The sequence below is a fragment of the Myotis daubentonii genome, chromosome 1 (assembly GCF_963259705.1).
Source record: "Myotis daubentonii chromosome 1, mMyoDau2.1, whole genome shotgun sequence".
In the NCBI taxonomy this organism is placed as follows: Eukaryota; Metazoa; Chordata; class Mammalia; order Chiroptera; family Vespertilionidae; genus Myotis; species Myotis daubentonii.
In genome coordinates this window covers 212,538,422-212,561,765 of record NC_081840.1, presented here as the reverse complement: position 1 = coordinate 212,561,765, position 23,344 = coordinate 212,538,422, and the positions used below count along the sequence as shown (strand labels likewise).

At 39.6% G+C, this 23,344-nt stretch overlaps 1 pseudogene; it reads right to left on the bottom strand.

Moving 5' to 3' along the window:
• LOC132241178 (large ribosomal subunit protein uL23-like) overlaps positions 1 to 22,363 on the bottom strand; it is a 40,706-nt pseudogene extending 18,343 nt beyond the window's left edge.
• Positions 22,364 to 23,344: the final 981 nt, after the last annotated feature.

The window sequence follows — 23,344 nt, the reverse complement described above, 5'->3', positions numbered from 1 at the left end:
ATATATGATTACCTGAGTGGTGAAAAGAATTTCTAAATTATTCAATTACAATGCTGATAAATTTCTTAGGACAAATAAAAAGATAGCTATGACATAGTTTGGAAATACTACAGTAAATGGAAGCATGGGTGTCATGAAAAATGAAGGAGACCTAATACAGGCTGGATGCAGGACAGTTGATAAAAAGTTTTCTTGAGGTATAGTTACATAAGCAGAGAAGAGGAGAACAAAGATTTGGCTAAGCAGGGAAGGTAGTAGGTTGGGAAGGTATTCTAGGAAGAGAGAACAGCCTTGGGTAAGGTGCCGAGATTAGAAAAAGTCATTTGAGGAGTCAGCTATTTCAGTACATTGTTATACTAGTAGATTTGAATGTGATGCTATGAGGGCTGAAGTTCAAAGTGATGCGGCACATACAGAGGCAGGCAAAACTAGGTTAATCATTATAAATACAATAATACAATAATTAATAATATAAGAATAAACTCTTGTTTCACATACTCACAATAGTACTCACTTTTGCCCACCCCTATGTGTATGGTGAGACAGAAGCAGTGGGAGAGAGAAATGATGCAGATGGCAGGAAATGATGGTGAAAAGGTAGATATTGGCCAGAGGTTTATAAACTCGAGGATATAAAAGATTACGTGTATACTAGTTTAACATACAAGCACAAATTTTAATTTATAGAATGGTTTTAAGAAGGGCACCAATTGATAGATTTTCTTTGTATGAAGAAGACTCTGGCTGTTATATGGAGAATGAATTGTTAAAAATTAAATTAGAAAGTAGAAAATCTATTAAAATCCTGTCACAATAACCCAGGCCAAAGAAGATAGTGGTGGGAACTGGATGGGGCAATGCACATGAAGTAAACTTGCAGAGGTCTTTAAGAAGCAGATTAGGCCCTAGCTTAGCTCAGTGGATAGAGCATCGGCCCGCGGACTGAAAGATCTGGATTCTATTCCAGTCAAGGGAACATGCCTGGGGTTGTCCTCGATCCCCAGTAGGGGGTGTGTAGGAGGCAGCTGACCAATGATCTGTCTCATCATTGATGTTTTTATCTCTCCCTTCCTCTCTGAAATCAATAAAAACAAAAACTAAAAAAATAGATTTGACCCAGCTTTACATATACTGTGAACAGAGATTCAGAGAAGTCAAGGGTGACATTTAGGATTATGCACAGAAATTAAGGCTATGTATGGACAAGAGATTTGGGGAAAAGTCATTGGATCCTTGTACTGCACATGTTAATTTCAACGTGTCTTTGTGCGTCAGCTGAAAGGGAAAATGTGCCTGAAGCCAGGAGAAAGACTTGGGTAAAAGATAAATGTTCAGAGACCAGAAGGATGCTTCCTAGTAGATGAGAGAGCCTGGTTAAATTGTGTAAAATGAGAAAAGGCAGAGATAAGAATGCTAGAGTGTGAAATTATTAAAAGCCATTTCAATGATAAGAAAACATAAAGAAGGATATTTGGTGTAAATTGGATATCAAGAGACTGATACATAGAAAAAAGTAACTCAACAAACACTGACACAGGATGGGAATAGCCTGACTCACAAAATGACACTAAAGCCTTAAAAAAAAAATAAGGAAAAACAGGCAGGAGTCAAACAGAACAGAACAAAAAATTCTACCTAAACCTGGCTCGGAACTGCATTCCTTTCTAGAGAGTGAAATCAGAACTTCTCTGTATATTAATAGTTTGGATATAGAAATAAACCCTATTGATACATGAAATGGCACATATGATTTCATGTGGATTGAGTGAGTAAAACATAATTGCACTGTAACAAAATCTGTCACCTAAGCACCATAGAGGTACAGAGGCAGGCAAAACTAGGAATTTCCCTTAAGATTGTGTACCTGTTAATTCTTTAGCTTAATTCTTAGAATGCTATACAAATGAGCCTTATTTCTGTTATGCATGTGACAGTTTTATACATTGTTCCACTGAATTCAAAAAAAATCCATATAATACTGTCATATAATCAATAATTGACAATTCTCTTATTCTACTCTGTCTTCTTACAGATGATGCTGACATTTAAAAAGTTTAGATGTTTTATAACTAACTGAGGCAGACTGAAGGACTAACTTTCTTCCTTTTTTTATTCACAAATGGGCAATTTGTCTCTTCTTTCCTTAGGATGAGTTTGTGAAAAATAAAATTGTACCACAATGGGAGGTTTTCCTTAGATACAGGTAGCCGTGTTGCTAGGGGCCATCATTTCTGTAACCTCTTGAAACCTTGGTGACAAGTAATGATTCCATTGGTGTGCTTCAGATTTCAAGATACTTCCTCTCATACATTACTAGGGGCCTGGTGCATGAAGATTCGTGCATAGGGGTGGATCACTCAGCCCGACCTGCACCCTCTCCAATCCGGGAGTTTCTGTCTGTCTTTTTAATCATATGAGTGAATTGTCTGAGACCCCAATCCACTTTGGTTTGTTGCTCACAGAATAATAGAGTCATTGTTTTTTCTTTGCTTCATTGGTGGAGATTTCCCGGAAGTTTTAGGATATCTTCCCTTTAATTTTTCCTAGACACTCTGATTTTACTTATGTCTCTTACCTTTGCTTTCCCTCCATCCCCCACCACAACAGTAACTTGCTCCAGGCTCACTTTGCTCTAGTGCAGTGGTCCTCAACCTTCCTAATGCCGTGACCCTTTAATATAGTTCCTCATGTTGTGGTGACCCCCAACCATAAAATTATTTTCATTGCTACTTCATAACTGTAATTTTTCTACTGTTATGAATTGTAATGTAAATATTTGATATGCAGGATGTATTTAGGCAACCCCTGTGAAAGTGTCATTTGACCCCCAAAGGGGTCATGACCCACAGGTTCAGAACCACTGCTCTAGTGTCTAGGAGATCCGTCTGCCACCAGAACTATGATTCCCAGCATTCCTGGTGCTCCCCGCACTCTGGGCTTCTGCTTCAGGTCCTGAGGCTGCCACCAGAACTATTCCCAGAATTTCTGGTGCTCTCCGCACTCTTGGTTTTCCCTTCCTTCTCTCTGTCCCACAGCCTCTTACTCTGCCAAGTCCTCCAAGCTGCCAGCTCTCCCTCTCTGCTCTCTGTCCGGCAGCTTGGGGAGCCAAGTTCCCCAAACCACTCCACTCTCCGCCGGCTCTCCCGCTCTGTTATCCACCTGGCACCTGTGTATGCAAATCAACCTGCCATGTTTGTTGGGTTAATTTGCATACTCAATCCTGACTGCCTGATAAGTGTAGCAGAGGGATGGTCAATTTACACATTTCTCTTTTAGTATATAGGATGTAGCTTTATTTGATTATATAAATTAGAAATTGACTAACATTTATAGAAATACTCAAAATGTATCATAAATATAGAGAGACAGGAATACACTTAGTGGCCATATTATTATGACCACCCCATCAGTACAATGAAATGAATTAGTTATGCAAATAATAATAATAATAAAGCCTTAAGAGTATTTGCTTAGGAAGTTTTCAATATTCAGTATTTTTGGAAATGTCAATGAAGTACTGATGGGTTGGTTAATAATCTGGCCACTCAGTGTATAAAATTTTGTCCTCAGATGGCAAATACTAGATTGTTGTTTCACCACTTTTTCCTCCTATACCCAGGGATAATCAGTGGACTTCTTTGTGCATGGACATGGTTTCAGAATCCTTTTCCAAATAACACTGTAGGCATCAAGTGCATTCAAAAGAGTTTGCCATGGAAAGTGGAACCTATATTATAGTCCTACTTTGTTATGTTTTTATTGAGACATAATTGACTTGAGAATATTATACTAGTTCAGGTATACAATATGATGGATATTTGTATATACATATCTCAAAGTGATCACTACAACAAATCTGGCTAATGTCCAATATCCCACATAGTTACAGGTGTTTTTTTTCTGATGAGAAATTTTAAGATCTACTCTATTACCAGTTCTTTAAAATACAACACATAACTTACAGTCACCATGCTGTACATTTCATCTCCCAATTTTTAATTATAGAAATTAAGAAACTGAATGAAATGAGAAGATTCAACATTAGTTTGATAGTAACAAAAAGAAGATTTAATTACATGCTCAACCATGTATGTTCTCAGGGTAAGAAAAGCAATGTTTGGTGAAATTAAATGTCTTGCATAAAATCACAAGATGCCATCGGTTCACCTAGATACCTGGTTCAGAGTTCCTTCCCTAACAAAGCTCTTGTCTTTCCTATTAATGTTCCATTTCAGATCCTATCTGTGGTTCTTTACTTGCTAGTACCCTGTGAGCAGATTCCTCGTAATTAACGCTAAAACATGAAAGTAAACTCATGGGCTCTTCCCTTCTATCCTCAGCGCTTGCTCCTTTTACAGTTTCCCTTGGCTTGGCAGATGACACGGACATTCAGACGGGTGCAAATGCCTGAACCTGCGCTGTTATTTTTGACTCCACTCAATCCTTCATACCTCATCCCTTTAGTCACTAAATTCTGAGTGTACTTACTCTTAATTATCTCCCAAATCTATTAATCTAACTGCCAGTGTCTTCAGCCTTTATTTCTTTCCCTGTCTAGGGTGACAGCCTCTTAAAACTCATCTTCCTTCATTTTTGTTTCCTCAGCACCTGGAATACACTCAGCAGTTTGTTCCCAGAGTAAAATAGAAGTGTGTGCATGTCACTACACTAATTACATTATGCCATGGTTTTCTATTTCTTTTAAAGTCTAAAAAATTATTCAGGCAGGGGAAGGCGGAGGTGGGGAAGAGATCAACCAATGAACTCATATTCATATCTACATAATGCAAGGACAAACAGTGGGTGGTGAAGGCTTGGGGGGCGGGGGAGAGTGCAATGGGGGGAGAAGGGACATATGTAATACTTCAACAATAAAGATTTATTTTAAAAAGATTTACAATTCCTATAATATTGGAACTGATTATTGTTCAATTTTTTTATGACCACTTGGCATATGTATACTAGAGGCCTGATGCATGAAATTTGTGCAAGAGTAAGCCTTCCTTGCCACCGGCTGCCGGCACCGGCTTCCCTCTGGCACCCAGGACCTAGGCTTCCCTCGCAGGCCTGGCTTCATCCAGAAGGTCGTCTGGAAGGATATCTACAAGGACATCTGATCTAATTAGCATATTATGCTTTTATTATTATAGATATTTTGTTTTTAATAGATTTTATTTTTTAAAGCTGTTTTAAGGTCACAGTAAAATGAGTGAAAGGTACACAGATTTCCCATATACTCCTTGTTCCTACACACACACACAGCCTCCTTCATTATTAAAATCCTCACCAGAAAGTTACATTTATTAGAATGAATGAACCTACATTGACACACCATTATCGCCCAAAGTCCATAGTTCACCTTAGGGTTCCCTTTTGGTGTACATTCTATGGGTTTGAGTAAACTTGTAACATGTATCTACCATGACAGCATCATACAGAGTAGTTTCACTGCCCTGAAAATCCCTTGTGCTCTGCCTATCCATCCCTCCTTCCCCTCAACCCCTGGCAGCCACTGATCTATTCACTGTCCCTATAGCTTTGCCTTTTCCAGAATGTCATGTGTTTGGAATCATACAGTATGTGGCCTCTGCCTAGACTTTTTACTGCAAATTATCTTACCTCTTTGGATAGGCCAAATACTCTCCTCCCCCCCCACCCCCAACACACACGCACACACACACACACACACACATATCCTATTTCTCAACCATAAACTACTTTTTCCTCCATTTCCCTGTTAAGCCATTATATTTGAGTGCTCAGTTGAAATACCACTTACTTAGAGGAACTTTATAGAAATGTCCCAGAATATGTTATATTTTCTATCCAAGTCCAATGGCAAATTGTATATCTGTCTTCCTAGAATTTAATTTCAGAAATAGGTGATTATTCTTAATTATATGTATGAGATTCTTTTGTCCTACATATTTAGGACAAGTATTATATCTTCTACTTACACTGCTGTGTCTCCAGCAACTAGTATGGCCATTATTATACATTATGTCCTTAAAAATATATTGAATAAATAGAGTACTGCCTGTGTATCATGTGGGTAGAAGCACAGTTGGCAAAACTTCAGTCAATGATATTAAATACATTGATTATGAAAACAGCATTTGAAAATTCACATGGACAAACCTAACGCATACTTGATAATAACCTGTGCATTATATATGCAGTTAGGGAATCACATTTTTCAGAATGTATTAAGCCACTCTTAATTAAAATGCTCGGAAATATAGACGATCCATAATAGCCCTTTAAAGTTACATGCATATGAAAATATGTCAGTAAGTGGAGAAGTTTTTCTTGCTAGAAGCCATAGAAGAACATCTTTAAAGGACAGCTATTTTCAGACATGGGTTGTTATTTTAGTGATCTGAAAGAGCACATTTTATTCTTCATGATTAACTTTCCTCTAATTGACTTCAGCACCCTCCTAAAGAAAGAAATATTTTCTTTTTTTCCCCTTAATCTTCCCAGAACTTTTGAATAATATTCTTACATGTTCTTTCGGGGAACACTGTACATACAAAAAGACAGGAAAATCACAGTGTCTTTATCCTAAGCAAAACGCTCTGGCCCATTTTGGGAAGACAGAAATAGAAATGAGGTTGCTGACTGTAGATATTTGTAGGGCAAACAGTATCACTTGCTTTAAACATACTAGTGCCTCGAACTGAGCCACACTAACAGATAGAGTTTAAAATAATGCCGTGCATGTTCCCTTCAGGGTATGGAGACAGATGATGATAGATAGATGATAGATAGATAGATAGATAGATAGATAGATAGATAGATAGATAATACATAGATAAATTAGATAGGTGGTAGACTGACTTTACATTTTGTTTTCTCATTACAGAAGTTTTATAGAAATTTCTTCCTAGTGAAGTTACTCTCACAAATGTATAGCTCAGGTGTTTACATAGAAAAAGTGAGAGATAGTCCAAGGTTTTATTTTTTTTGTTGTTTGTTTATGTTTTAAAATGGGCTTTTGCCCTTCACACAGGAAATCAATAGGCTTCCAGGAATCAGTTTAATACCAGTTCTCTATAGAGTGTATTTTCCCCACCTCGCTTGACTGTATATCCCTCTCAATTAAGTTTTGCTAGGATTTTAAAGATATATTTAATCTCTATAATTTACAATAGATGATAATTCTAATTATTTGGAATACTGTACATTTTAGTTTTTTGCACATTTTGCCATTCTCTCTTTTCTCCATCTTTATTTGCCATTATATTTGAGTGATGCCAATTATCAGAATATCAAAATTAATAAAAAATTACCAAAAGATTATTTCAAATAGGAAAACAAATCTTCAGAAATATCTTTGGTTTTAAAAATTATGTATTAGTGAATGAGACACAGTAATCATGACAAAAGTGATTACATGATTCAAAGAGAATATATTGTTCATCAAAACTTTTAAAGCACATATTCAATACTTTTTATAGAGGTCTAGAACACATTGATTAGCATTCTAATGAAAGTTGTATTTTCCCCACCTAGCTTGAATGTGCGATATATGCATTCTAAACACACAGTCCTGATTAGACTAATTGAGGCTATGACCAGTAATATCCTGTGTGGAACTAGAATCTAGTCAAAATTGACATAGAAATCTTATCAGTCCATTAGTTAATTGCTCATTTAAATCAGGAAAATAGTACATTTTCAAAAGGCTAACAAAATATAATGTGCACATTCACAAATGAGCATTGGCAGTCTCAGAGAAAAGTCAATTATTTTTCAAATATTTATAATCATATTTTTGATATAATTAAATGTTGGTAATCTGGCATTCTATAGTTTCAGAAATCTTTATATATATATATATATATATATATATATATATATATATATATATATATATATATATATATATATGTATTTTATTGATTTTTCACAGAGAGGAAGGGAGAGAGACAGAGAGAGTTAGAAACATCGATGAGAGAGAAACATCAATCAACCGCCTCCTGCACACCCCCACCGGGGATGTGCCCGCAACCCAGGCACATGCCCCCGACCGGAATGGGACCCGGGACCTCTCAGTCCGCAGGCTGACGCTCCATTCACTGAGCCAAACCGGCTTCAGCCAGTTTCAGAAATCTTGATGGTTCATTCTTTGCCATCTCAATTAATGAACGTTTCATCCTTCTATTTAATAAAACCAAAAAATCAGCTTGTTTTACTTTCTTTTACTCTCACATCCAATTTCTAAGCCATCAAATTATATCCAATACTAGAGGCCCGATGCACAAAGAAATTCATGCAAGGGGCTCGGCCCCCAATGCCGCGGCGGCTGCCTTGGCCCCCGCCCACCACAGTTTCGGAAGGTCGTCCGGAAGGATGGCCGGTCTAATTAGCATATAACGCTTTTATTATTATAGATACTACCATGTCATAACTTCTACTGCTTTTCTAATGCCACCATCCTGGCTAAACCTTTTACATTACTCAGGCTACTTCTATTCTCATACAAATCATTTTCAGTATAACAGCCCCTGTGATCCTGCAAGGACATAAGGCAGATCAAGCCACTCCTCTGGTCAAAATCCTCCCATTCCATTCAGAATCAAAGCCAAGAACTTCACAGCAGTGTACAACATTTGACCACAAGTGGGCCCTCAACTTCCTCTGTCTTACCTGTTGCTATTCCAGCTCTTAGTCAGTGATTCCCCTGCGTTATCTCTTGGTCTTGCCTCTAATATTCCAGGTAAAGTCTTTGCACTGGATGCCCTCTTTGCCTAGATAGAACTTTCCAGATACCCACACAGCGAGCACCTTCTTCTCTTACAAATCTTTGTGTACATGTCATCTTCTCAGAAAGGCCCCACCTTCACCATTTCCTTTACAGTTCCGCCCTGTCCCCATCCTCTTGCCGGTTGGTGCGGAGGACTTAACATACCCTGTTCTACTTCTTTTTTCACTTCACTGACACTTCTGACCTTCTAGCTTGCTATGAAACTTATTGTTTATTATGCTGTTTATGTAAAGCTCTGCAGGGCAAGATATTTTTGTGTGATTGTTTTGTTCAGTGATGCATTTTAAGTGCCCAGAACAGGGATAACATAGCAGATATCCAATAATACCGAAGTGAATGAAAGAAAGATAACCTACCATCTGTGTCTTGATTGCTTGCCAAACAAGAGTTTGGGGGGATTTTTTAATGACTTTTGATAGCAGAGGGCAAACCAGATGATCAGAATGTTTAAGAACTATGATGAGACATTTTGTAATACATCTTGTTAGACTGAGGTGCAAATTGTTGCTTGCACTATAGCATTTCGATGAGGTCAGGCTGTATTATGGAATCTAAATCATGTGTTGCCTTATAACAATATATCTCTTCTTTAAAATTTCTCAATTCGTAAGCTTTTTACACAGTAGTAAATTTAGGAAGAGTAAAAAAAGAGAAAGCCACAAGGAAAGAGAAAGCATAATTGTGGTGCATTAAACAATCAATCTATACCAATAATAATAAAAGGATAATATGGTAATTAGACTGGACAGCCAAACGTCCTTCTGGACAAAGTGGGGCGGGGGGGCCTAGGCCAAGGCAGCCAGGGCTGCTAGTGGGACCCTCTGGCCTTGGTGAGCCCTCCGCCCCACCCCTGTGCCAGCGGCCAACCCTGCTTGCGGTTCCCACGTTCCACAGAGTAGACCCTGCTTCTGCTGACCCTGCCCGGCAAGGCCCACCCTACCCCCCGCCTGGAGTAGTTCCTGCATGCCCGTGGGACCCTCCCCACACCCCCACGGGGCCATGCACCCACCAGGCGGGAGCCGGTGGTCCTGGGTGAGGGCAGCCTGCTCAGCTCCTGCGGCAGCTCTCCCTATGTCCAGGTGGAGAGCCGAGGAGGGCGCGGCGCTGGAGGGAATAATAGCTCCTCGTTATCAATAATAGCTCTGAGCCAGGCTCTGTGTTGAATCCTTTGCATGCGTTCATCTTCACGTCAGCCCTGTGAAGTCGCCACGATTGTTATCTTTATTTATCAGAGGCAGCATTTGAGATTCAGGAAGGTCAAGTGACTTGCAGTCAGAAGGTGGTGAAGTCAAAAGGGAACCAGACTTTTCTTGACACCCTACCTGCTGCTGAACATAAAGCTGTGACACCCACCGAGGCCTTGCCAGTGCCAATAAATCGCTCCCCAGTAGAAATAAAACAGCGGTAAAGAAGATGGATGAGAAGAGTGAAGGAAGCACTGGTGGGGCACAGGATTTACTGCAGACGCCCTAGAGAGCGGGACAGTTCCCAGTGGTCAGGCAGATCAGTGCCCCAGAGGCCATCGAGGGTCATGAGGGAGAAGGTTACCATCCAGAAACCCTCTCATAGGTCATTGTTTAAGGCAGAGATTTTAATTTATTATAGCTGCTAACTATTGCACTGCTGACTGGAGATCCTTCAAGCAGTGATGGCGAACCTTTTGAGCTCGGCGTGTCAGCATTTTGAAAAACCCTAACTTAACTCTGGTGCCGTGTCACATATAGAAATTTTTTGATATTTGCAACAATAGTAAAACAAAGACTTATATTTTTATATTTATTTTATATATTTAAATGCCATTTAACAAAGAAAAATCAACCAAAAAAATGAGTTTGCATGTCACCTCTGACACTCATGCCATAGGTTCACCATCACTGCTCAAGTAATGAAAACTAAAAGTATTGAAATCAAAACTTATTCTTTCATACCCATTATTGACCTTCGAAGAACTTTCACTGGGGTGAAAAAGAGCCCTCTCCAAGCTAGCCCATGCACATGCACATTCGAGTCTGGATACAGCTCCCCTTCATCCACCCCAGTGAACCATACCACCATCTACTGGTTTGCTTCAGCCAGAAACCTCAAATCATCTTTGACTACACTTTCCCTTGACTTTATTATGGAAAATTTAAAAATATAGATGAGAGGAGAAAGAGCAGTGTAATGAACCCTACTCACATACCCATCACTCAGTTTCAACAATTATCAACTCCTAGCCAAGAGTTTATTATTATTTGACAAATATCTATGATATATAAATCATGTACCAAGATCCAAACTAGGCCCTAGGGATCCAAAGATGTATCAGATTCGACTGTAACCCAACCTGGAGGATATAACACAGGGGTGGGCAAACTTTTTGACTCGCAGGCCACAATGGGTTCTTAAACTGGACCGGAGGGCCGGAACAAAAACCTGGATGGAGTGTTTGTGTGAACTAATATAAATTCAAAGTAAACATCATTACATAAAAGGGTACGGTCTTTTTTTTTTTTTTTTTTTTTTAGTTTTATTCATTTCAAACGGGCTGGATCCGGCCTGTGGGCCGTAGTTTGCCCACGGCTGATACAACATCTGGCCTTGGTCCTTGAAAGGTGGATTAGAGTTACCCAGAAAAAGAAAGTTGTCTTTATTCATTCATTCTCTTTCAATAAATAATTGTTATGTGTGAGGCACTGTCCTTGGTGTTAGGAACACATAAAGAAAGAAGATTGAGTTTCTACCTTCTTGAAGCTTGAATAGTGGGAAAGAGACATTAAACATGTGATTAGAAATGTGATGACTATATTTTTTTAAAATATAATTTTATTGTTGATAGTATTACAGATACCTCCCATTTCTCCCCCTTACTTCCCTTCCCCTAACCCCTACTCACCCACACCTAGGTCTTCACTACTCTATTGCCCATAAACATGGGCTATGCATATCCTATCTAATAATAGACAAACATGGTAATAGACCATACCTTTGCTACGCCTCCCATTGGCTAATCAGTGTGATATGCAAATTAACTGCCAACAAAGATGGTGGTTAATTTGCATACATAGGCTCCAAGCAGTGGAGGGAAGACTGAAGGCAAGCGGGAGCTGTGAAGACGGAAGACTGAAGGCGGCTCCAACCGGAGCGAAGGCCTGGGTCACAGGTGCCGGAGGAAAACCTGTGCTGGCACCCAGGAGAAGGGAAGGCCTATTGCACGAATCTCTCCATTCAACAGGCCTCTAGTCCTATATAATAAAAGGGTAATATGCAAATGGACCAAATGGAAGAACGACTGATCACTATGACATGCACTGACCACCAGGGGCCAGATTCTCAACACAGGAGCTGCCACCAGCCCGCAGCTCAGGTGATCAGGCTATCAGGACCTCCCAACGAACCTCTCAGGCCCTTCCCCCTGGCCAGCAGGCTCCCATTGCCCAATGGCAAATGGGGGACCGGGGGTGGGTGGCAGTGGGGGGTGGAGCCAGCTGCGGGCAGCCGGGGAAGATGGCCCTGATCTCAGGCCAGGCCTATGGACCATACCCATGCACGAATTTTGTGCACTGGATGTCTAGTATATACATAAAAGCCTAAGCGACCATTTAACCGGTCACTATGACATGCACTGACCACCAGGGGGAAGACCTCGATGCAGGAGCTGCCCCCTGGTGGTCAGTGAGCTCTCACAGTGGGAACACTACTCAGCTGACCGATGGGCGCCAGACGCTGGGCTCACACCTGGAAAACGCAGCTGTGGCAGAAAGAGCCTCTCCCACAAATACTCCCCCTGCGTGCCCCTCCCCCATCCAGACCAGGACACCTTCTCAGTCATGGGCATTCCAGTACCACCCTAGGACAGGTGCACAGAGACCACAGCAGAGCGACAGTGAGCCTACCAAGTGGCGGTGGCAGCAGGTGCAGTGGAGCCGGGATGAGTGGGAGCAGTGTGGCTCCCAGCCTGGGTTCAGTCTCTGGCTCCTCCCCGGACACCTGCTGCTTCACACACTACTACATCCCTCGGGGGATGTTGGACTGCCAGTTTCACCCAATCCCCACAGGCCATGCCAAGGGACCCCATCGGTGAACAAATCCATGCACTGAGCCTCTAATACATTATGTACAGCTTGTGTAGGACCCTATATGACATACTGGCATACCACTATTTTTTAGTTTTAAATAACCACAATACAAACACAGTTCTGTAAATAGCCTCTTCACATGCTAGAGAAAACTGGTATGTAAAAGCTAAAGTTATTTGTTTTCCCATAGAAGAATATAAAATACTATAGATTATCTAAAGCTTTTCTCTTATCATTGTCAATAAGAAGTTTAGAAGATTAATTTTCAGCAGCAACAACCTTGAGCTTTTTTTCTCTCATATATTTCAATGATGCTTTAGATTCCTTCTGCTTACCTACACTGTAAACAAGAAAATAAAGCAGAAAACAAAGCAATAGAATAAAACTTTTGAGGTGTTCTCATGCTGAAAATCAGCTGTTAGTATCAAATAAGAGAAAGCTATCTCTGAGAATGGATTTCTCTGGCCTTGTGCAGGACTGCATTCAGCAGAAGTCGTGTTAAGTCCCTCAGTGAGGAATTCACCACTCCAGGGGGAGAAAAATGCCGCAAGCACAATTTCTCTATTGGACTTTGCTCTGGAGACATCATTACCATTAGGAACATTTGTCTTTTACCAAAATACAACTTAGTTGGGCAGCTTTTCCTCCATTCCAATAAAACATAAAATGTATCTGAAACAACCTAAGTGAAAGCTGTCTAATAACTATGAAGATCAACTTCATTCTATGATATACTCATTCATTTATTCAACTATGCAATACACATGTATCATACTCTCCATTGCAATATATAGTAAAGAGGTAAAGGAGAATGGATTATTCTCTATGCTCAAGGAGTTCACAGTTTACTTGAAGGGGGGTGCGTACAAAAAGAAAAGAGAAATTGATTAAAACATGCTATGGAATATGAAATTCTATCACTTGTTTAAATTTAAAAAGGTCGAATAGAGAATGAATACTCTTGCTGGAATTTTTAAGGATAGTTTTGTAGAGCACTGAATCATTGATGAAATGAATATAATCCATTAGATAATAAAATATATCTGAGCTGTGACCATGTTAATAAATGTATATAAATCTGTTAAATTTTAATTTTTTGATATCTGTATTGTTTGATCTACAAAAAAATACAAAGAAATGGACATTTACCTGTAAAGGAGTTTGGACTTAACTGGTTATTTTTTTAGAATCCATCTAAAATAACAGGTGTTCTTGTTCTGAAGACTTGAATGATTCATAGGATTCCATAGTTCTCTGCTAATTATCACCAAGCAGTGATAAAGGGGACAGTTGTAATATTTGGTGTTTCAACTCACAGGTAAAAATAAAGGCCAGTAGTCACTACAGAGTTATGTTTTCTTGCACAAAAGTTTTTTCTGTTTCTTAAGTTTATCATTTATTCAGGAATCATACTCATGATATATGTTTTCTTGCAAAACAAGTTTTCTGTGTTGAAGATTGTTCTTTACCCAGGAGTCACACTCATTGAAGAAGATCAAGTGCTAGAAGATTCTACCCAAAAAAATGATGAGCAAATGCACTTGCAGATACACCCCGAGAGGAATTCTGGATTTAGATCAACTATGTGCAAACAGCTATTATTATTTATCAGCATAAACATAATACTGTTAGAGAGGAAAGAGATACTCTAGAGAAATATAACATGGAGATAGATTGAATGCTAGTGCAGACACCCTCGTATCTTCAGCCAAAATTACTTTTATTTCTTTTATTTCCAAGAGAAAATAGATTTCAATAACCTTCTCTACATTTCTAAACATGTTCATTGTTAGATACCTTCTTAATTGTACTGTAAAAACTAGAGAGTAGTTCACAGTAGTACTCTCATAATTTCAATGATTTTTTAATGTAATCTATTTTGCTTATAACTAAGCTTCGTGAGATCAGGGCTCTGCCTTAACCCATTGATATTTTTGCAGAGACTTATACTGTACTTGCCACAGAATAAATTAATCAAACTACCAGATATACAACCAGTCTTCAATTGTGGATTCATTTAAAATAAGCTGGGGAATTTACACCACTTCTTTGAATAATTCTATAGAAATACTTTTTTTGTCCATCAATTTTTTTATATGACATAAAATATGCAAGATAGGAGATAGTGAATCAAATAAAGCAAACAAGGAAAGTCTTCCTTAAGTATTTTCATATTTGTAACAATACTTTTCCTTCTGATTCAAAATGTTCATTCAATTATATGTAATTTCCTGAAGTAACAGCATCAAATGCCTATTAATATTAACAGGTTATACTTACTTTTTTTCATTTAAGTTAATCATATATATACAATTGATTTCAGAGAGGAAGGGAAAGGGAGAGAGGTATAGAAATATCAATGATGAGTGAGAATCACTGATTGGCTGCCCCCTGCACACCCTACACTGAGGATCTAGCCCACAACCCAGGCATGTGCCCTTGACTGGAATCAAACTTGGGACCCTTCAGTCCACAGGCTGATGCTCTATCCACTGAGCCAAACCCACTAGGGCCAATTAAGTTATTCTTATGTATATTTCCTTCTTATATATTTTTCCTTCTTATCTTTTTCTATACATAAATGTCTCTGACATTTAAATTCATTCATTATTTTTTAGCTGTGAAATACTGGGTTAGATGCTAATTAACCTAGTATTAAAATATTTGCATTTGCCCAGACTCAGGTTTCAAATCTATAAAATAAGGATTACATTATCCATGCCACAGAGGTTTTGTGATGACTTAAATAAGACATAAATGACCAAGAAACCTTGTTGTTCCTATTCTTTGTTAAGAATATGAATCATATGTTGAACTACAAGCTACCTATGAGCAGTAATTGTGTTTTTGCCAAAATGCAATTTTGAGTACATCTTTGAGTGCACACTAAGGAATCTAAAATTGAATTACAGTAGTTCCCTCCTTACCTGTCATTCTTCTTTCTGCCTTTTCAGTTATAGAGGTCAACCGTAATCTGCAAACAGCAAATAGAAAACTCCAGAAAGAAACAATTCATAGTTTAAATTGCATGCAGTTCTGAGTACCTCACTCCATCTATTTTATCATCTCAGTTCATCACAAGAATAAGGGTGAGTATAGTGCATTAAGCTATATTGAGCCCTGGTTGGTGTTTCTCAGTGGCTAGGGAGCTGGCCAGTGCACAGAAGGGTCATGGGTTCTATTCTCTGTCAAGGGCATGTACCTCTGTTGTAGGTTGATCCTGGCCCAGGTGAGGGAGCATGTGGGAGACAACGAATTGATGTGTCTCTCTCACACTGATGTTTCTTTCTCTCTCTCTCTCTCTTTCCCTCTCTTTCCCTCCTTCCAATTCTCCCTAAAATCAGTGAAAAATATCCTCAGGAGAGGATTAAATATATATATATATATATATATATATATATATATATATATATATATATATATTCACATTGATATAACATTTATTACTGTATATTGTATAATTGTTCTATTTTATTATTTGTTTTTAATCTTTCTGTTCCTAATATATAAATTAAACTTTATCATAGGTATGTATGTGTAGGAAAAAAACATAGTATATACAGGGTTCAGTACTATCCATGGTTACAAGCATCCACTGAGGGTTTTAGAACGTATGCCCTGTGGATAAGCAGAGACCACTATAATGTGAGATTGACCATAGACTATCTGGGGGATGTTCAGTAACCATGCTTTGAGAAGTATTATTTTTGAGTGAAGCAAGATTTTCTCCACTACTAAAATTAAATTATTTCTGCTAAAGTCATATAAAAATACTACATACTCATCAATTTCAGATTTCCCTGACTTTAAATAAACATTAGAAGAAAAATTATTTCAATTGTAGCAGTATAAAAGTGTCCTAATTCCATACATTAATTCAAATGATCCTCAGGGTACCGAAATTTGGGCAGGGAACATGGGAAGAAAGGTAATATATTAATACCTGAGTTAGACTATAGACTGACTACTTAATGGAAATGACTGTAACGCCCAATGTCAGCATTTTTTTGGTTTGGTATAAATGGCACAACTGGATTGAATTATGAAAAAAGAAAAGCTAACCATTCCTCAGGGAACCTAGATTTGATCTTTATATTTTTCTTATTCAGAGTATCCCAACTTCACGTGCATGTGCTTGTTCTCTTTGCCTAATAAGGCCTTCCCATATTTTTTCTGCAGTAACTCTTTCAGGACTATTGACTACTCAAAGCAGCCTATTACTTTTAGGACCTCCATTTCTCTCACTTTCTCTTTTCCATGTATTTCTCTCAGGAGTGGTCACAGTTGTAAATTTCCTGTGTGAGTATGTGATATTTATGTGTGGTACGTGTGTCTCAGTGTGTTTCACACATGAGACTATAAGCTTGTGTATGTGATGGGAACATATTTTCATTGATACCATTATATCCCATGATTTGGCACAGCAGTGACATAAAGTAGGACCTCAATTATTATTATTTTGAGTTGCATTCCATCTATAAATGAAGGGTACAGAAAAGCACCATCAATGTTACTAATAGTAGTTCTTTTAATTCTATCATTTTTGTTTTTATACATATAAATTAAAGCATTGATACTTTCATAGTGTCTTTCCCCCTCCTTACAGATTCCGTTTTGGGTTTGTTTTGACTTTTTACTTCATCTCCTGACCTGAGATACTTCCTCAAAAACAGACCTACATTTTCACTTTCCTAACTATCCCCTGAGCACCTGAACTCAGTCATGCTTTCAAAATCCCTTGGGGCAGGTTTTCTCTGGATTTCCTCAACCATGACCCCTGCTTTCTCAGTCTCATGCCTCTCTAACTGAAGCAACGCTCCCAGTGCCTCCTGGGAATGGTTTTAATACATTATGTTGTGTGTGGTAATACCCACACAGCCTGACATCTGGTGCAGCCAGGACATCGCTCCTACTCTGAGACTGTCCTTTGCTGAGCTCAGCTAGTTCCTCTGTAGAGTCACATGCTAGGCCTGTCCTTACTTTTACCACCTTTTCCCCATCAATTCTTTGGGGCCTAATTTCTCTTTCTACCTCCCTTCCCTCTTTATTCACTATGTAAATGGTTGCATAGCTTCAGTGTTTCAATATTTGGAGTTACAATAATTTAATATCTCATACTTCAAACTTTTAGCCAATTAGTCCTGGCAAATTATTTTATTTTTAAAATGCTTTATAATTGCTTTCTTAGATTAAATTCTTGGCTTCTCCTCTTAGCTTTGCTGATTGAGCTCTAAATTCTCTAGTAGGATTAATGAATGAATACACAACAGTATTGAATGAGGACTTATGCTTAGTTCCACTGACTACATAACTGGATGAACCAGAGATGCAGAGAAAGGGATTTGGAAAAACAAGCAAGCAAACAAAAAATTCTGCTAAAGTTAAAAGGGCATTGATTTGGCTTATTGGGGATTATAGAAATGCTAAAGAGGAATATGGAGTTAGGAGGAGGTAAGAGAGAAAAGAAAGAGAATACTTTCAAGAGAAGGGAGAGCTAAATATGGAGGATAATGTAGCCAAGTTGTGTTTCTACTGAAATTGTACTGGACAGATGGGAAAGGAAACAAACCATGAAAATGAAATTTCAAAATTTTGATTATGCCAAAGCTGTACATTATCAAATGACATATGCCTGAAAGGAGTGGTCCTCTGGATATGGTTGTGAATTTCTTCACTTACTCTGGCCTTCATGTCATTTTAAAATGGTCTAATAGGTGATTTTGATTTTCAACTTGAAGTTGGCACTTCACTCTTCCCTGCTGCAGGTGTTTTGGGTCTCATTAATGATTAATGATAAAATATGTGCTTCTTGGATGCTAATATTCCCCTTGAGTGTGGTATTCTTCAAGAGAAACCACCTTATTCTAAAAAGACATCCAGAGATGCAAAATATTTTGTTAGAGTTTTTCTGTTAACTAATAAAATGTTATAAAGGGCTCATTCAATAGTCTCTCAAAATGCATTCATTTATTTTGCTTGAAGAAAGAAGATATGCTAAGAAGCCATTTAGAAAGCCTTACTTAAGCCTTTTCTAAAACCCTAGAGACAATTAGGAAGCAAATGCAAAAATTGGAAGACATAGGAAATGTATCTTTACAACTTCAATACCTAAGTGTTCTGGGAGTTCCTACTATCAAATTATAGAATTCCCAGAAGGGCCAGAAGGATCTGATGTTCCTAATGACCTCTTGAGTACAGCTGAGAATTAAATCTAAATCATATGATTAAGCCTTCCCCAGAAATTATTGATGAGCCAGACTGCAAGCTATCCAATAGGCAACAGTTGTACTTAGAGACCCATTGTGTTTGCTTCTGATTTTTATTTGCTTTTTACGTGACTTTCATGAATAGAAGATAGAATTTGATATCACTATAATTAACTATTTAATAATAATAGGGAAAGGATCAAAGGGGGAAGCCAAAGATTATAGGCATGTCAATTTAATTGAATTTAAAAGTCAGAAAATACATACTAGTAATGTCTCTTTGTATATAGGATTATGACTGTTGTATATTTATATGTTTAATATTATGATGAGTTGTGGATCATGTTATCTTTTATCTTCCCCTCTACCTGCTTTTTAAGTTGACTGCTCCTTATAGGCTATTTATCCTAGTAGTGTATAAAGAGTAACCAAAGATAAAGACAAAAAAATGGCAAAAATAAATGAGAAGGAAAAAATATTGGAAAATATTCCAAGATTATTAAATATCCTATCTAATAAAAGAGAAAAATGGTAATTGGCATACGACGATACCATTTTCATTGGCTAATCAAGGCTATATGCAAATTAACTGCCAACTAAGATTGGCAGTTAACTGCCAACAAGATGGCGGTTAATTTGCATATGTAGGCACAATGCAGGGAGGCGAAAGGGAAAGCAGGAAGAAGCCCCCTGCCACTGACAGTGATCGTAAACCCAGGGGAGAGCTAAGAGCTGGGGGGCAGGGCAAAGGCGGCCCCCAGCCATGATCGGAGAATCAGGTGCCTTTTCCGCCCTGGCCAGTGATAGCAGGAAGTAGGGGTGGAGCCAGCGATGGGAGCTGGGCACGGTCGAAGCTGGCAGTCCCAGGAGCTAGGGGTCCCTTGCCGGGGCCTAAAGCGAAGCCCAGGATCGCGGGGCCGCTGCAGCTGCGGGTCCCCGCTGCCCGTGCTGGACGCCTAGGCCAGAGGCGTTAGGCCTGGGCAGGGGCGGAGCCTGCAACTGCGGGGAGCTAGGGGTCCCCTGCCCAGGCCTGACACCTCTGCTGGAGGCCTCAGGCCTGGTCAAGGGGCCGATCCGGTGATTGGTGATTGGAGGGTGATGAGGGTCAACTCCTCTGGCCGAGGCATCAGGCCTGGGCGGGGGGCTGAGCCGGGGATTGGGGGGATATGATGGTCCCCTTGCCCAGGCCTGAAGCCTGGGTCAGAGGCATCAGGCTTGGGCGGGGGGTGGAGCAAGCGATCAGAGGGAGATGGGGGTCCCCTGCCCAGGCATGATTCCTGGGCCAGAGGCCTCAGGCCTGGGCGGGGGCCAGAGACAGTGATCGGGGGGAGATGGGGGTCCCCTGTCCAAGCCTGACACCTCTGGCGGAGGCGTCAGGCCTGGGCAAGAGGCCGATCAGGCAATCGGAGGGTGATAGGGGTCTACGCCTCTGGCCGAGGCATCAGGCCTGGGCAAGGGGCAGAGCCAGCAATCGGAGGGATCTGGGGGTCCCCTGCCCAGGCCTGATGCCTGGGCCAGAGGCATCAGGCCTGGGCATGGGGCAGAACCAGTGATGGGGGGAAATGAGGGTCCCCTGCCCAGGCCTGACGCCTCTGTCTGAGGCGTCAGGCCTGGGCAAGGGGCCGATCCTGCGATTGGAGGGTGATGGGGGTCAACGCCTGAGGGCTCCCAGTATGTGAGAGGGGGCAGGCTGGGCTGAGGGACACTCCCCCCCCCCCCACACACACACCCAGTGCACGAATTTCGTGCACCGGGCCCCTAGTCCTATATAATAAAAGGCTAATATGCAAATTGACTGAAAGGCAGAACTACCTGTCTCTATGATGCGCACTATCACCAGGGGGCAGATGCTTATTCAGGAGCTGCCCCCTGGTGGTCAGTGCACTCCCCCAGGGGGAGCACCACTCAGCCAGAATCAGGGCTCATGGCTGGCGAGCATAGGGGAGGTGGTGGGAGCCTCTCCTGCCTCCAAGGCAATCGGACATCGCCCAAGGGCTTCCGGACTGCGAGAGGGCGCAGGCTGGGCTGAGGGGACTGCTCCCCGCCCCCAAGTGCATGAATTTCATGCACCGGGCCTCTAGTATAAAAAGAATAGATCAGGCATCTAAAAGAAAATGGTTAATCAGTGAAGCATTCATAGAAACATAACAAGAACTTTGATAAACCTATGATGTTTGAGATATTAGGAACTCGCTTAAAGTTACATGAGGCCATGCTGAATACTAATTATTTCAGGCACTGCTTGTCTTAAACCAAAAATGGACATAAACAGGAATAGTGTGTCTAATGAAGTTTCCTTGGACCTGGTTTTAGTGACTTTTTCAGAAATTTTAGGGGGCAATTACAGATATTGAGAGTTCAGAGCCATGGAAAATCAGAACTAATGAAAAAAGTCATGTATGTGCTTATAGAAAGATAAACTTTGGTTAGTTTTCTGCTAGAGCACTGGTCAGTACGGTATATCCCTGGACCAACAACATAGCCATTATCTGAGAAGTTGTTGAAAATATAAATTCTTGGATTCACTTAATGCCTCCTGAATTTAATTTTCTTGTGATAAGACTGATCAATCTGTATTTATAACAAAGTCTCTCATATATTTCTTATGTACTCTAAGTTGGAAAAGCTAGAGAAAAGAAAAACATGGGGAAAGAATAAGTAAGGACACTGTGTGTTGTGTTTGCATATGTATACATTCACACACTATCCCATACATAGCAATACGGTGTAAGTAATATAGTAATTGGCTATTGTCAAAGATAATGACATCTACATCTATTAGACATATGAAATGGAGTCCACCTAGTTGTTCAAGGCCAAATGAGAGGCAACAAGTGTTCATTTGCAATCAAAGAATTGCAACCTGGGGAGCATAGATTCAGGCAGAACCCCCAAATAGTGTTCTGATTAAGGGTGGAATGAAGATGTTTTTATAAGAAGTAATTACTTGAAAAGAATAATTATATAAAAAGAAGAAAAGCATTCACATATTGGTGCTGACGATCTGGGCTACTCTTCACTATATATGATTGGTTTCTGATTCTGTCTTCAGATAGAAGGTCCGAAATCATCAATCCTTGTGATCAGGATGTCTGCTTTCTTGCTGACCTTAGGAACAATTGCTTATAAAACAGTTGTGGCCCGTTCAGAGGTTCAAGGAATAAGACAAACAGCTCTGTTCCTCTACATTGGCCATTCCAGCTCACTTTCAAAATAGCTCGATTCATGTCATTCTTCACATTGTCAATCATTTTGTTCTCACACATGAATATGATGATAGTGTATACCAGTTCTGGCAGAGTGACAATGGCTTTACGATGTCTCCTCATAGTAGGGGATCAAGTGCATTGATTAAGCATGTGGACAGTAAAATCATAGGGCCTGAGTTGAACTCCTGCCTCTTCTACTTACTGCCTGTATGCCATCAGACTAATTACTTATCTCTTTGTGTTGCTGATTTGTAAAACTGAGAAATTGATCATACTTATCTCATAGGTTTGTTGTGAGGACTGAACAAATGAATACTTTTCAAGTACCTAAAAAGTAGGAGAAAAGTAGTAAAATTTTAATATTAGGTCTTATTTTTTTTTTGATTCATTACTGGAATTAATAGAGTATGTATTCTTAAATGCAATATATGGACAGAGTCCATGTCCTGCTTTTCTGTATTCCCTAAAATACCTAGAAATTGAAATTAATTTCCATGGGAACCTATACTATAGAGTGATACCAGTAACTTTGGCGTTTTAATTTGGAACAGGTATTTCCTATAATCCTATAATCCATTTTTTTTCTTTAGTCCAAATGGCATTTTCCCATATTCCATCCGTAACTGGCACAGTCTTTTAATTTTGAAGCACAGAACTTTATCTTAGTGAGACAGATGTGCTTTACTCATTTTCCTGAGCTTAACAATGTGCCTGACACTCCATTTTCCTGACAATTTGGTGAAATCCTTTTAATGCCTTTGTATGCTGGTTCTGTGCTTCAGAGGGGGCTCTTTTATGCGTTCTTTGAAATGGGGCATCCCTGCCAGTCACTACAGCCTATTGTATTTTTCTAAGACTTGCACATTGATCCTTAATCAATGTCTTCTGAAAAGCTGCTATTTTTCATTATTCATTTGACTTGCTAAGTCTATGGTTCCAGTTAAAGGATTCTGGGTCACAGCGACAGCAGTTACACACTGTCACCCGAAAGATCACAAATTTCATGCATCTGTCTACTTGCCCTTATCCACATCCCATCAATTATGGCAGTCCTATAAGTGTCTAACAGATTTTTGGCATTTATGTCTTTACTGGCAATAA